We start from the raw sequence: 16,647 nt of genomic DNA on the forward strand, positions 1-16,647 counted from the left end.
AGTTGTGAGGCTGTGACCTCATTTACATGATGATTATTGCTGTACTTTTTGGGCTTTGCCCCCCTTTCTGAAACGTAATAAAATATTATTTGAAAAAAAAAAGAAGAAACCGGACATTTTAACCGGGGTGTGTAGACTTTTTATATCCACTGTATGTACATTACAAGGATTTTACCAAACTTTGTTGCAGATTCCGATCCTTTTGTTATTCTGAAGAAATCCTGGTGCGTTTATCTATATCCATGTGCGAAAGTGAATTTAATGGGAGTGGTTTCATAATTATCAGCACCTGCAGCACACTATTAAGGAAAGCTGCTGGGCCTGCATCCCTTTAGATGTGATTTTCTTTTGGAAGTATCTCACAAAAAAAAAAATGTGTTCAGAGGCGCCCTGTGCATTGTTGGTACACGGCGCTGCTCCCCCTAACACCACCGTCGCCCTCCCTATCCAAGCACCTGGTCCCTTTTAAGATGCCGGGCACATCAATTCCTATGGCGGGGATGGGGGGGTTTGAAGCACATGATTAGAGCCAGATGCTCTAATAGGCTTCAAAAAAAGGGTGGGCTTGGGGTGTAGAGCACTGCGTCCCGATCCCACCCAGTTGAGTGATGATAGTGAATACATTTTCGCTATTTTCACACTAAATCTTCTCCCCGCCAATCAGGAAGCAGGTTTGAGGCCTGTTTCCCGATTGGCCAAGCGATCCTATTGGATGCCGGTTGTGGAGCCAGGAAGGAAGCTGCTGAAGCCACAGTGGAAGCCCGCCACCCTGGAGCTGCTGCCCGTACCAGCTAGCCTGGAGCCGCTGCCCGTGACCCTGCTAGTCTGGAGCTGCTGTCCGGACCCCGCACCCGCTAGCCTGTAGCTGCTACCCGCATCCCACCATGCTGGATGACACTCCCCATCTATCTGGATCTATCTACAGTAAGTAGAGTAGTAATGTGGCTCTTGTAGTGTGCCAGACAAACTGTGGATGGGACCACAATGGGGTAAGAATGGGATGGGCTTAAAGGGGCATAGTTAACCACTTCCAGCCCAAGGACGTCATATGACGTCCTGGACTTTCAGTGGGGATATCTTAACCACTTCCTTACCGCGTCATTGTGAAATGACGGCGGCAGGAACCCCTCCTCGATCCAGGAGGACGTCATATGACGTCCTGGGCTTTCCGGGTGGATATCTGAATGATGCCTGCAGCGAGAGGCATCATTCAGATATCCTTCTCTCCTGCCGGCGATTCTGCACAACGTAAGAACGATCGTAGCGGCGATTCCGCCGCTAGATCGTTCTTACAGGCGGCGGGAGGGGACATCCCCCCCCTCCCGCCACCATCCGGTGCTTCTCCGGGCTCTCACGTGCCATCGGGGGCCCGGAGAACGAATCGTCCGGCGCTGGCAGGAAGCATAGAGATGACTGGTGACCAGATGGTCACCAGTCATCTCTATGACCGTCGGAGGACCCGGGCGCGATGTGATGACGTCACGCCCGGGTCCCCGTAAGTAAACAAAGCCGCAATTGCGGCTGCTAAGCAACCACAAGCATGAGATCGGTGAATTTTTTTTCACCGATTTCATGCTTTCCAGCCTGGAGGAGAGATGTGGGGTCTTATTGACCCTGCATCTCTCCATAAAGAGTACCTGTCACACACATTCCTATTACAAGGGATGTTTACATTCCTTGTAATAGGAATAAAAGTGATAATAAAAAAAATAAAATAAAAAAAAAAAGTGTAAAAAAATAAATAAATATGTAAAAAAAAAAAAAAAGAAATACATTTTTTTTTTTAACGCCCCTGTCCCCAGTAGCTCGCGCGCAGAAGCGAACGCACACGCAAGTCCCGCCGACATATGTAAACACCGTTAAAACCACATATGTGAGGTATCGCCGCGTGCGTTAGAGTGCGAGCAACAATTCTAGCACTAGATCTCCTCTGTAAATCTAAACTGGTAACCTGTAAAAAAATTCAAAGCGTTGCCTATGGAGATTTTTAAGTACCGAAGTTTGGCGCCATTCCATGAGTGTGCGCAATTTTAAAGCGTGACATGTTAGGTATCTATTTACTCGGTGTAACATCATCTTTCATATTTTACAAAAAAATTGGGCTAACTTTACTGTTTTGTTATTTTTTTTAATTCATGAAACAATTTTTTTCCAAAAAAAAGGTGTTTGAAAAATTATTGCGCAAATGGCGTGCAAGATAAAACGTTTCAATGACCGTCGTTTTATTCCCTAGGGTGTCTGCTAAAAAAACATATATAATGTTTGGAGGTTCTGTGTAATTTTCTAGCAAAAAAATATGATTTGTACATGTAGGAGAGAAGTGCCAGAATAGGCCTGGTATGGATGGGTGTATAACTGCCCTGTATGGAAGTGGTCAAAGATACCTGCAGCTACAGGCATCATTCAGATATCCATCTCTTCAGCCGGCGAATACCTGCACCATAAGAACGATCATAGCGGCAGTTCTGCCGCTTGATCATTCTTATAGGTGGCGGGAGGGGACGATCCGCCGGCGTCCGATGGAAACCATAGAGTAGACTGGTGACCAGATGGTCACCAGTCATCTCTATGATCGTCAGAGGCCCGGGCGCGATGTTATGACGTCACGCCCGGGTCCTGGAATGTAAACACAGCCGCAATCGCGGCTGAAAGCATTAGATCGGTGAATGTTTTTCACAATCTAATGCTTTACAGCCTGGAGGAGAGATGTGGGGTCTTATTTACCCTGCATCTCTCCATAAAGAGTACCTGTCACAAACCATTCCTATTACAAGGGATGTTTACATTACTTGTAATAGGAATAAAAGTGATAAAAAAAAGTGTAAAAATAAAAGAAATTGAGGAAAAAAAAAAAAATTATAAAAAAAATATTTAAACGCCCCTATCGCCGGTAGCTCGCGCTCAGAAGCGAACACACACGTAAGTCCCGCCCACATATGTAAACGCCGTTCAAACCACACATGTGAGGTATCGCCGCGTGCGTTAGAGTGCCAGCAACAATTCTAGCACTAGACCTCCTCTGTAACTCTAAATTTGTAACTTGCATTTTATTCCCTAGGGTGTCTGCTAAAAAAACATATATAGTGTTTGGGGGTTCTGAGTAATTTTCTAACAAAAAAATTATAATTTGTGCATGTAGGAGAGAAGTGCCAAAATAGGCCCGGTATGGAAGTGGTTAAACAAAACAAAATCTCAGGGACATATACAAACCCCAGCACAATCATTATTTAAAAAATGCCATTACTTATGATTTTATGTACACTGAAAATAGAGAGCTAACACTCCAAACTGTAATGCTTTCTCTGTTACCTCTGGACATTCCCCTTCCCACATTTGCTGACCTTTGCAGTTCAGACTGATGGTAGGCTCAGTGGCCAACAGGTGGGGACGTCCATTTTGTTTGGGAGCCACGTCGCACGACCGCGCAATTGTCAGTCAAAGCGACGCAGTGCCGGATCGCAAAAAGTGGCCTGGTCTTTGGCCAGCCAAATGGTCCGTGGCTTAAGTGGTTAATTGGGTTCAAATTCCCATAGAAACACTCCAAATACTTGTGAAAAGCCTTCCTAGAAAAGTATAAGTTGTTATAGCCACAAAGGGGCAGTAGGGGTGTCAACTCCATGGTAATGCTCATGGGTTTGGATTGAATATCAAACAAGCTCATACAGGTATGATGGTCAGATGTCCTTGGACTTTATTTGTCTTTACTGTGTAGGTTGAACACACAAGAAGGCTGCCTGGACAATCAACTATTTCTATGATACTAGTTTCTATATATAAGAAGAAAATGCTGAATTCCCCCAAGGCACACAAAAAAAGGCTGTTTGAAATTGCCTGGTCTTGATATTTTCCGATTTATTAATGTAAATATGTTTTTGAAGTATGAAGCACCAGTACTGAATGTTCTTTTTTCCTGGCATTTATCTTGGCACTCCTGAATCAATCACTAAAAGTGAACATTTTCTTGTTCTTTTAATGTTTCTTGTACCTGATTTTATTTTTTTTCTTCATCCAATGCTCTCTGCCTCAGGAGCTCAACCTCCATCTGTTTCCTCAGAATGTCTCGCCTGTAGCCAATCTCTCTGCCTCACCTCTCTAAAGACGTTCTTTCCTAAATTTCCTGTCCAAATCACTTCTTGTCTTCGGATGATTTCACACTTTCTTAAATTTTTTTTTTTCACCCTGTCTTTTCATTTTGGGCCTTTCCAGCAAATCAAATAGACAGCCCAATAAATACAGCGCTGTGAACCTGTTTTTGATCTAATATATAATTTCTGGCACCATTGAGGAATTCTGCAGGTTTATATTGAAGGATGACTGAGGGATCATTTTTTTTCTGCAATGTTTATATAATGTTGCCTTGACATAAATTGATTTAATATATATTATTAAAAATACAGGGGCAGATCCACAAAGATCTGCCCCGGCGCAGCGTATCCGAGATACGCTACGCCGCCGTAACTTACTTTTGTTTGCTTCGAATCCAGAAAGAATTTGCGCCGTAAGTTACGGCGGCGTAGTCTATCTCTCGTGTCATAATGTCGCGCAATTCAAATGCGGCGAGTAGGGGGCGTGTTTCATTTAAATGAAGCGCATCCCCGCGCCGAACGAACTGCGCATGTGCCGTCCCTAAATTTCCCGCCATGCATTGCGCTAAATGAAGTCGCAAGGACGTCATTGTTTTGATGTGGACATAAATTACGTCCATCCCGATTCACAGACGACTTACGCAAACAATTTTTTTTTTTTAATTATACGCGGGAACGACGGCCATACTTAACATTGCGTACGCCACCAAATAGCAGCTTTAACTATGCGCCGAAAAAAGCCGACTAGAGACGACGTAAAAGAATGCGATGGCCGCTCGTACGTTCGTGGATCGTCGGAAATAGCTAATTTGCATACTTGACGCGGATTACGACGGGAACGCCACCCAGCGGACGCCGAAGTATTGCATCTAAGATCCGCAGGCGTACGAAGACGTACGCCTGTCGGATCTAACCCAGATGCCGTCGTGTCTTGTTTTGAGGATTCAAAACAAAGATACGAAGCGGGAAATTTGAAAGTACGCCAGCGTATCAGTAGATACGCCGGCGTACTTCCTTTGTGGATCTGCCCCACAGTGCAAAAACTACAGACAAAGTTTTATTTATTTATTTGCATTTTACATTTTTCTGTTTTCCCTTTAAAGGGGTTGTAAAGGTACATTTTCCCTAAATAGCTTCCTTTACCTTAGTGCAGTCCTCCTTCACTTACCTTATCCTTCCATTTTGCTTTTAAATGTCCTTATTTCTTCTGAGAAATCCTCACTTCCTGTTCTTCTGTCTGTAACTCCACACAGTAATGCCACACTTTCTCCCTGGTGTAGAGAAAAGCCTCTTGAGGGGGGAGGGGGCGAGCAGGAGGGTCAGGACACTCTATACTTTGCAGATAGAGAAAGGAGCTGTGTGTTAGTGGGCGTCCTGACACTCCTGCTCGCCCCCTCCCCCCTCAAGAGGCTTTTTCCACACCAGGAAGAAAGCCTTGCATTATGGTGTGTAGTTACAGAGAGAAGAACAGGAAGTGAGGATTTCTCAGAAGAAATAAGGACATTTAAAAGCAAAACATATCATAGTTACATAGTTAGTCAGGTTGAAAAAGGACACAAGTCCATCTAGTTCAACCAATAAAATCAGCATGGACATCACTCCACTTCCTCAAACTCAATCTTTCTAAAACTGAGATCATAATATTTCTTCCTGCCTGTGCCCCCTCCCCTGACTTCCACATCAAGATCAATAATACAACCACCAGTCCCTCCCATCATGCCAGGGTCCTAGGTGTTACCCTGGACTCTGACCTGTGCTTTCAGCCCCAAATCCAATCGCTGTCCAAATCTGGCACACTTCACCTCTGTAACATCTCCTTAATCATTGAAACGACTAAGCAACTTATTCACTATCTTGTTATCTCTCATCTTGACTATTGTGACTCACTCCTTATTGACCTACCTCTCCCCTCTTCAGTCTATCATGAATTCTGCTACCAGACTCATTCACCTTACCAATGAATCAGTGTCCACCACCCTTCTCTGCCAATCTCTCCACTGGCTTCCCATTGCCCAACTAATAAAATTCAAAACACTAACACAAAGGCCGCGTATACACGGTCGTTCCAAACCGATGAGAATGATCCAACGGGCCATTTCCATCGGTTCACTGCTGAAGTGGCCTGATGGTCTGATGTGCGTACACACCATCGTTCCAAAAACCGATCGGGTCAGAACGTGGTGACGTCAAACACACGACGTGCTGAATAGAACGAAGTTCAATGCTTCCAAGCATGCGTCGACTTGATTCTGAGCATGCGCGGGTTTTGAACCGATGCTTTCTGTACTAACCATCGGTTTGGACTGATCGGGCAGCGGGCCATCGGTTCGATTTTGAAGCATGTTTTAACATTTTGGACCGAAGGACAACAGACCGATGGGCTATACACACCGTCGGTTTGGACCGATGAAACTGAACCTCGGTCCATTCTCATCGGTTTGGAACGAACGTGGGTACGCGGCCAAACATTCAAAGCCATTTACAACTGTGCCCCCGAGCTACATCATCAATATTGTCTCCAAATATAACCCAAGCTGTCCTCTCTGCTCCTCCCAAGACCCCCTGCTCTCTAGCTCTATTATCTCCTCCTCCCATGCTCATCTCCAAGACTTCTCCTGAGCCTCTCCCATCCTGTGGAACTCACTACCCCAATATGTCTGGCTATCTTCTACTCTGTCCACTTTTATGTGATCCATGAAGACACATCTCTTCAGGGAAGCCTTTCCTGCCTTCAGCTAATAACTAAATATTTTATTTCTCCCATCAGCTCATCCTTCACAGTTATTGCCTTTTGTTCCAACAGCCTCTTCCTTTTAGATTGCAAGCTGCAGGAGCAGGGCCCTCTTGGATTTGATTGTATTGTTGCTGTATTGTCTCCCTTTATATTGTAAGGCGATGTGCTATATAAATCTTGTATAATAAAAATAATAATAACAAAAAAAACAGGGCCGGATTCCTGACAAGGCCACGAGGCCAGGCCTCAGGGCGGCAGTGGGTGCAGGGGCAGCGCCGGTTGTAACACACAGTGGGAGACTGCTGTGTCACGGAGCTCACTGTGAAAAGTTTGGGCGCGCTGTGATAAAAGTCCCGCCCTCCTCCTAGACCAGCTCGCGTGATATAGGCAGTGTTCTGTCTATCACACAAGCTGGTCTAGGAGGAGGGCAGGACTTTTATCACAGCGCGCCCAAACTTTTCACAGTGAGCTCCGTGACACAGCGGGAGCAGGAGATGCCCGATGTGCGTAATGCACACACTGACTGGTGAGGCTACATTGTTTGGCACAGTAAGGGTGCAATGATGGTAATGGGGGCTGTAATGAGGCCACAGTAAGGCAGCAATGATGGTGAGGGAGGCTGCAATGACGGCACGGTAAGGCTGCAATGAAGGTAAGGGGGGCTGTAATGAGGCCACAGTAAGGCAGCAATGATGGTGAGGGAGGCTGCAATGACGACACGGTAAGGCTGCAATGGTGGTGAGGCGGAAATGATGGGCACGGTGAAGCGGAAATGATGGGCACGGGTTGGGGAACATGGGACGGCAAAGGGAGTAAATCCGGGCCTGAATAGAACCATTGAAATTACACCGATCCTTTTTAAATAACATGTTTGGGAATGTGTTCAAGCTGTATGTGGTGTTACAGAACATTGTGATTTCCATGGACATTCATTATACAGTGACTTACATACAGCAGTAGCACCCCAATCTGATTTCAGTTTTTAAAAAAAGGTAATCGACCTGCTTTGAGCGGAGGATAGGAATTGGCCAATAGTTTGCTATGTCTGATCTTGTTCTCTTAATCATAAAAAATATCTTATTTATTGTTGTCAGAAGAAAATAAATACACAGATATTTGGGTTACATGCAGTATAAATATAGACTATGCAGAAATAGTACAATTTACAGTGCAGAACATATGTCACCAAACCTGTGCATCATATGGTCAAATGTGACTCCTGTACTCTAAAAGAAAACTGGCAAACAGAGAAAAAGAAAAAGAAAAACAAACAACTATCAACCCAGAGAGCTCAACACTTGTGTGCACGTGTTCTTGTTCTCACTGATGCAAAACGGTCCTGCTGCTGACCAATTTCTATCAAGTTCTCATTAAGAATTAAGAGGCTGCAAATGATACAGCAGGATCAAATTGGGCAGCAGCAGGGCATTTTTTTAATGAGGGACATAATGTGAATGTACAATATATATGTGTAAAGCAATACGTAAATAGATGGCGGTATATAAGTACCTAAAATAAATAAATTCGGAGACCACAGATGACCTAGCAGTGGGTAAAGTTGGCCAGCAGATGGACAATTTAGTATAACAAGGCTATGCCTTAATTTAATAAAAATCAAAGAGCACAAGTTGGGACTTTACTATAAGATATTACAGATCATACAGCAGTGTAAAACTGGCCACAAGCAGGAAAGTTTTAATCAGGAATGATAGGAGGAGCTTTACTAAAAGGAATTAGAGTCGGTTCACACTGGGGCGACTGACGAGTCGCGTCCCGCTCAATGCAATGGAACCGTTCTAATAGGAGCGACGCAAGTCGCTCCGACTTAGAAAAAGGTTCTTGCACGACTTCGGGGGCGACTCGGGGCGACTTGCATTGACTTCTATACAGAAGTCGTTTTGCTAATCGCCTCTGAAGTCGTCCTCAGGACGACTTGCAGAGTCGCCCCTGAAGTCGTGCAGCGGTGTGAACCGACTCTTAGGAGACAATAATGAGTGTCTGCAGTCAACATTGAAGAATGGTGGAGGTTCCTTGCAAGTTTGGGGCTGCATTTCTCCAAATGGAGATTTGGTCTGGATCAATGGTGTCCTCGAAGTTGAGAAATACAGACAGATATTTATCCATGTTGCCATACCATCAGGGAGGTGTGTGATTGGTTCAAATGTATTCTGCAGCAGAACAATGACCCCAAGCATACAGCCAATGTTATTAGGAACTATCCTTAGCGTAAAGAAGAACAAGGAGTTCTGGAAGTAATGGTTTGGCCCCCACATAGCCCTGATCTCAACATCATCAAGTCTGTTTTGGGATTACATGAAGAGACAGAAGGATTTGAGGCAGCTTTCATCCACATAAGAACTGTGGTTAGTTTTCCAAGATGTTTGTAACAACCTACCTACCAAGTTCCTTCACAAACTGTGTGCAAGTGTAGAAGAACTGATGCTGTTTAAAGCCAAAGGGTAGTAACACCAAATATTGATTGGATTTAGATTTTTCTTCTCTTTGCTCACATTGCATTTTGTAAATTGATAAAAATAAACAAAAATTAAAAAAAAAAAGAGAGAGAGAGAGAATCTCACAAAAGTGAGTACACCCCTCACATTTTTGTAAATATTTTATTATATCTTTTCATGTGACAACACTGAAGAAATTACACTTTGCTACAATGTAAGGTAGTGAGTGTACAGCTTGTATAACAGTGTAAATTTGCTGTCCCCTCAAAATAACTCAACACACAGCCATTAATGTCTAAACTGCTGGCAACAAAAGTGAGTACACCCCTAAGTGAAAATGTCCAAATTGGGACCAAAGTGTCAATATTTTGTGTGGCCACCATTATATTCCAGCACTTAACCCTCTTGGGCATGGAGTTCACCAGAGCTTCACAGGTTGCCCCTGGAGTCCTCTTCCACTCCTCCATGATGACATCACAGAGCTTGTGGATGTTAGAGACTTTGCGCTCCTCCACCTTCTGTTTGAGGATGCCCCACAGATGATCAATAGGGTTTAAGTCTGGAGACATACTTGGCCGGTCCATTACTTTTACTCTCAGCTTCTTTGTAGCAAAGTGAAATTTCTCCAGTGTTGTCACATGAAAAGATATAATAAAATATTTACAAAAACGCGAGGGGTTGTACTCACTTTTGTGAAATACTGTATATACAGTAAAATCTTGGAGTGCGAGCATAATTAGTTCCAGGAAACATGCTTGTAATCCAAAGCACTTGTATATCAAAGCAAATTTCCCCATAAGAAATAATGGAGCGAGATTAGAACCGCTCGAGGAGCGCAGCGTGGAAGGGATGACGTCGATGGTGGTGCGGAGGACGGTCTATGTGGGCAGCTTTACCCCGGATGCCTTCATACTTAGATGTGTCTGTTTTAATCATCAACCATGTGAGTTAAAAACATTGTACTTTCATTAAATGTAACCATATTACTACACTTAAAGGCACCTCTGTTCTGTTTTATACTCAGTTGTGACATGACGCTACTTGTATATCAAAGCAACGCTTGTATATCAAGTCAAAATTTATTAAAACATTTTGCTTGTCTTGCAAAACGCTCTCAAAACAAGTTACTCTCAAACCAAGGTTTTACTGTATTTGAAAGCATTCTTACGTTACAGTATTGATTTTTTATGTCTGTATACACTATGCCTAATAAAGAAAAACGGCTTGCTGATACCTACCGAAGTGCTGACTTTCCATTAAAGTTTGTCTACTGCATGTGGTTTTCAGATACTTCTCATGGTTTTTATGAGGGTGGATGACATTAGTGGACCATGCTTCCATAATGTGCATTAGAACGGCTTCATCAGAAGCCCACCTGACAGGGTGACAATGTAAGAGCACAACCGGGAGACATGGGCAGAGTGTTGTCACCCTATAAGAGGCAGAATTACAAGTCGGGATTTTAACAAAAAGCCTTATGCCGCGTACACACGGTCGTTTATCGGCATGAAAAAAAAATGACATTTTTAAAAACGTCATTTAAAATCATCGTGTGTGGGCTTCACATAGTTTTTTGGCTTCTGAAAAACAACAAAAAAAAAATTCGAACATGCTGCATTTTGCATTATGTCGTTTTTTAAAATGACGCTTTTCGAGTTGTAAAAAATGATCGTGTGTGGGAGTCAGCTAAAAGCAGCCCAAAGGTGAATAGAACTTCCCTTTTAGCGTGCCGTCGTACGTGGTGTACATCATCGCGCTTTGTTCTTCATTTTTCTAAAATGATGGTGTGTGAGCAACATCGTTTTTAATGATGAAGTTGGAAAAACTTAGGGCCATATTCTTAAAGAATTTACGCCGGCGTATCAGCAGATACGCCGACGTAAGTCAGATTCTAAGGCCGTCCTATGTTTAAGTGTATTTTCAAACTGAGATACACTTAAACATGCCTAAAATACGATGGCCTGCGCGGTTGTATCTTAGGCTGCAATATCTACGCTGACCGCTAGGTGGCGTTTCCTTGCGGTCAGCGTAGAATATGCAAATGACTAGTCACGCCGATTCTCTAACGTACGCTTGCCCGTCGTAGTGATTTTACGTCGTTTCCGAAAGCGATACGCGGCGTAAACATAAAGATGCCCCCTAGGTGGCGTACTCAATGTTAAGTATGGCAGTCGTTCCCGCGTCAAAATTTGAAAATTTAACGTAGTTTGCGTAAGTCGTCCGTGAATGGCGATGGACGCCATTTACGTTACCGTCAAAACAAATGACGTCCGTGAGACGTCATTTAGCGCAAAGCACGTCGGGTAATTTACCCGACAGAGCATGCGCATTACGATCGGCGCGGGAGCGCGCCTAATTTAAATGATCCACTCCCCCTACCAGGATCATTTGAATTAGGAGTGCTTGCGCGGGTGGACTTTACACTACGCCGCCGCAAGTTTACAGGTAAGTGGTTTGGGAATCAGGCACTTGCCAGTTAAACTTGCGGCAGAGTAACGTAAAGGACATACGTTACGCCGCCGGAGATATCTAAGAATATGGCCCTTAGTTTTTTGGACATGCTGAAAAATTAAGTTTTTTTTAATGCAGAAAAAACGACCGTGTGTACGTGGCATTAGATTTAAATATATTAAAAAAATGACATGCTTCTAAGATATTTTAGTAATTGGCTCTACATACATTTTAACTTTAGGTATTCTACCTGTTCCTACCAGATATACATTGTGAAGACCACTGCCACTGGTAACCAGATCTGGTGGTATTGTGGACAGGCAAGTATAATGCCTCGTACACACGAGCGGGATTCCCGTCAGGAAAAGACCCGTCGGAAATCCCAGGGGGGAACCAAGAACCTACTCGGTAACTTTTCCCCCGTACACAAGAGAGGTTTTCCCGTTGGGGAAACCCCGATGAGAGCTTTGGTCGGGAATCCCGACCATGTGTATGCTCCATCGCAGTTTTTCCCGTAAGAAAACTGTCGGGAAAAAGTCCACCGGGGTTCCCGGCGGGAAAAAAGAGAGCAGGTTCTCTTTTTTTGTCCGGCGGTTTTTGGGTAGTTTTCCCGTTGGAAAAACTGCGAGGAGCATACAAAACTGCGAGGAGCATAAACTGCGAGGAGCAAACTGCGAGGAGCAACTGTGGAAAAAGTTCAGTTATTCCATTAGGCTTAGTGAGGTCATTGGATGGATTTGCTGGCTTGAGTTTCTTTCTTGAAATTTCTACATTGTAGAATTTAGTCAGTTTTACACTGAAATGACTGCACCTCTCTGTGCCAATTGTTTGGGAAAAGTTAAATATTGGACAATAAAACTGGCAGATGTGACTTTTCCTAAAGACATTACTGCAGCCTGTTTTAATCCGTTTTAATCTGATACACTGGCAGTCCTTCCCTGGCACTGCGATTGCTGGCAGGAGATCACCTCTTACCCGCTGCAGGCAATGCAATACTCGGTATTAAGAACATTGAAATATTTAGACCTATATATTTTTTAGTTAGGAAAGAGATTCTGACAGTAATTGCACAATTGATGTTTTAATAGAAAATATTTATTTTAAATTTTATTATAGTTACATCGGGCCAGATTCACAAATAAGATACGACGGCGTTTCTCCTGATACGCCGTCGTATCTCTGTTTCTATCTATGTGCCTGATTCATAGAATCAGTTACGCATAGATATTCCTAAGATCCAACAGGTGTAATTGTTTTACACTGTCGGATCTTAGGATGCAGTACCGCGGCCGCCGCTGGGGGGAGTTTGCGTCGTAAACCAGCATCGCGTATGCGAATTAGGAGTTACGGCGGATCCACGACGGTTTTTCGCGTTCGCTACGTCGCCGCTAGTCTAGTTTCCCGTCTCAAAGTTAGTCGTTTTTTTTGCTGCCCTAACTTTAGTCAGCAAGCGTATTGCTGTCTAAAGTATGGCCGTCGTTCCCGCGTCGAAATTCAAAATTTAACGTCGTTTGTGTAAGCCGTCCAGGAATACGGAAGTACGCTACGCGCGGCGCCGTTCAAAAAAATTACGTCACGGTGCGCAAAGCACGGCGGGAGTTAAGAAACGGAGCATGCGCAGTAGGTCCGACGCGGGAGCGTGCCTAATTTAAATGGCACACGCCCATTTAAATTGACCCGCCTTGCGCCGGAGGCCGCCGGCGTAGTTTTCATCGCAAGTGCTTGGTGAATCAGGCACTTGCGATGAAAAATTGCGACGGTGTAACGTATCTAGGATACGTTACGCCGCCGCGATTCTACGTGAATCTGGCCCATCATTATTATTTTATAATAGTTGTTTTAGATTTCTGCACACTGGGGCATATTACATTACCACCAAAGCCAAAAATATTGTATTCTGATACCTGCATGCAGTTAAAATGATTCTGTTGCTTTTCCCAAAAATGTTAAGAATTGTTCCATGCAAAAGAAGATTATAAATACTTACCTTCCCAGTGGGTTACGTATCCAAACTTCACAGAATTCAAAGGCTAAAGACTCCGGCAAAGTCTACGGCAATCCACACTAAGTTGAATGACTGCGTCACCTACTGCACTCCATGGTTCCTCCCAATGGCTCCTATGATCGATTCTATGGAGTATTGTAGTGACAGTGCATGGGAAGGGACTACTCTCAGAATGCTTGAGAGGTAAGTATTTAGAATCTTCTACTTCAGGAAGCATTGTTTAGATTTTTTTTGGGCAAGCAGTGCTAGGAGCACTTGTATATCAAAGCGAATCTCCCCATAACAAATAATGGAAACTCAAATGATTTGTTCCACAACCATTTATTCATAAGTACTTCAGTTTATAGTCCATATAAAAAGATTATAGCAATGTGATGGGTTGTGTAACCATAAAATGCCCATCCACAAATGGCAGCCTCCACAAAGTAATGAGAAGGTAAAACCAGCAGGAGCTACAGAGTATAAAAGAGAAGAGAGGCGCAATATGTGTAGCAATATGTTGCTAAATGTTGTACCTACTTTCAATGTAACCATATTGCTACACTTCTGCACCTCTCTTCTATTTTATACTCAGTTGTGACAAGACGCTACTTGTATATCAAGTCAAAATTTATTAAAAAATGTTACTTGTCTTGCAAAACGCTCTCAAACCAAGTTACTCTCAAACCAAGGTTTTACTGTATTTACTTTTTTATTGAAAATGTATTTATTGATATTTTATACCACAGTTACCAAGCTGTCCAAAAAATGTGGCAGTGACATTGGGACTGGGACAATCCAAAAGGGCTTGTGTACACTAGCATTAGCCAATGCATAATGCCTGAGCCACAAGACTCAGGGGCATAGGCGTGCGCACATAGGGTGTAAGGTGTGCCTGGGCACACCCTAATCACCCTGTACTATGCAGATTCCCCCTGCTGCCTGGCTGCAGAGAAAGGGACTGAGGAATCTCTGTCCTCAGTCCCTTTCTCTGTCTCAAAAGTTAGACATCAGGGGTCTGTTTAGGCCACTGATATTTCACCAAAGCCCCCAAACAGGGCTCCTAAAAAAATAATAATAATAATATAAAAAAAATAAATAAAAATAAAATTGTAAAAAAATAATAATAATAATAATACAAATAAAGAAAAACTACTGACACCGATCTCTGCCCTGCTGGCAAAGCCCTACTGACTTGCCCACTGCCATATATGGTATATTACACACGCGTGTGTGTTTGAGCTTTGGTGTGCACACCCTAATGCTATAGGCTGCGCACACCTATGCTCAGGGGCTAAGGTAAGGAAAGGGAGCGGGCGTGTCCGTCAAAAATGGAATAACCAAAAGAAAAAGAAAAAAGTAAAATAAATAAATTAATTAATAAAACAAATACAAATAAAAAAAGAGGTGGGGATTGCAATTAAAGCAGGAGGCAAAAAAAGGGAAAGAAGAACAGAGTGGTGGACAGGGAGTCCGGAGAGGAAAAGGGGAGTGATGAGGGATGGAGGAGCAGAGCAAAGGAGACGAAAAAGGGCAGGGGGTTGAGGAGGATTCGTTTGGGAAGCCTATGCACCCCACCACCTGTTTTAACCCCTAAAAGCCTGCACCATGGCACCACAACCATGTGCATTGCATGCAGTTGTGGCGCAGTCCCATTCACTTGCACAGGTGACGAACTGCAGATGCTGCTGCCGCCAAACTCGTAGGGGGCAGGGGATTAACTCTTTCTGCAGCCATGAATTAAAGGTTCATGCAGCAGCATGTGTGCATCCCTGTCCATAACCATTGCAGCTTAAGAGAGAACAGTGGGGGCAGGATATCAAAAAAGCAGCTCAGCCTCATGTTTTTACTGCCCCCCCCCAAACCGGGGAGCTTACAAAGGTCACCTCTTATTCCCATTATTTAACTCTTCTTCTATTCACTACTGTTGTATCCACTGCTCCAGCAGCCCTGGCAGACCTCAATTTTCAATTTGTGGCCTTCAACGGCTGACAGTCAGGCAATTATTAAAGTACACCTGTAGAGAGAGAAAAACAAGTGGGCTGCTATTGCTGACCTGCTTCTGAAAACATTACTTACCTGACTGTCTCTGGGATCAGTACTTTGATTAAGTGATAAAGAAACAAGCACACAGCAGGGAAAATCAGAGCAAAAAGAACAGAGTATACAAGGATGACTTCAATGTGCCGCCGCTCCTTAATTGTCCAATTAGCAGGCTGGGGGCGTGTCTTTGACCAAGATGTGCTGCTTAAGTGAACTGGAGGTCAGAGATCTTTCTAGATTTTTAATTATTTATTCAGCTGTTCAAGTCTGAATTTAAGTGCCAAATGGCTGTTTTGTACAGAAGGGGGGTATCTGTGCCATGCATACAGTAGACCATAGCTTCTACCACTGCTACTAGTTTGATTGCCAGCCACTTCACTGGGGCTTAAATGCACAGACAACTGGAGAATTGTTATGACCGGCTTCACTGCACAGGATGAGGTGTCATTACACAGCCAAGTTGTTGGCAATCAATTTGCAGAAAAATAATAAAATAACTAGACTCAGTCAGCAAAGAATCAGTACATGAGTGATTGTGCTGGTTACTGACTGGAAGACAATCATGTTATCAGCATATTGTATAGGTCGTACAAAGGTCTCACACATAACAATCCTTTGATAATGCAGTCTGATAGTGGTAGGTAGCCAGGGGCAGACTGACCATTTGCGCTCTCGGGCATTGTCGAGGGCCCCATGCCACTAGGGGGCCCCATCAGGGTTGCCAGACTCGGTAAAACCAGGGACAGTGTTTTTTTTTTAAATCCCAAGATTATACCTCTCCATTACCTTTTCAGTGTGTGTATTCTGTGTGTATGTATACTGTGTGTGTGTGTATACTGTGTGGCCCCATAATCTATTGCCTGGGGGCCCCATAATCTCCTATTGCCCGGGGGCCCC

The sequence above is a fragment of the Rana temporaria genome, chromosome 7 (genome assembly GCF_905171775.1).
Source record: "Rana temporaria chromosome 7, aRanTem1.1, whole genome shotgun sequence".
NCBI classification, from domain to species: Eukaryota; Metazoa; Chordata; class Amphibia; order Anura; family Ranidae; genus Rana; species Rana temporaria.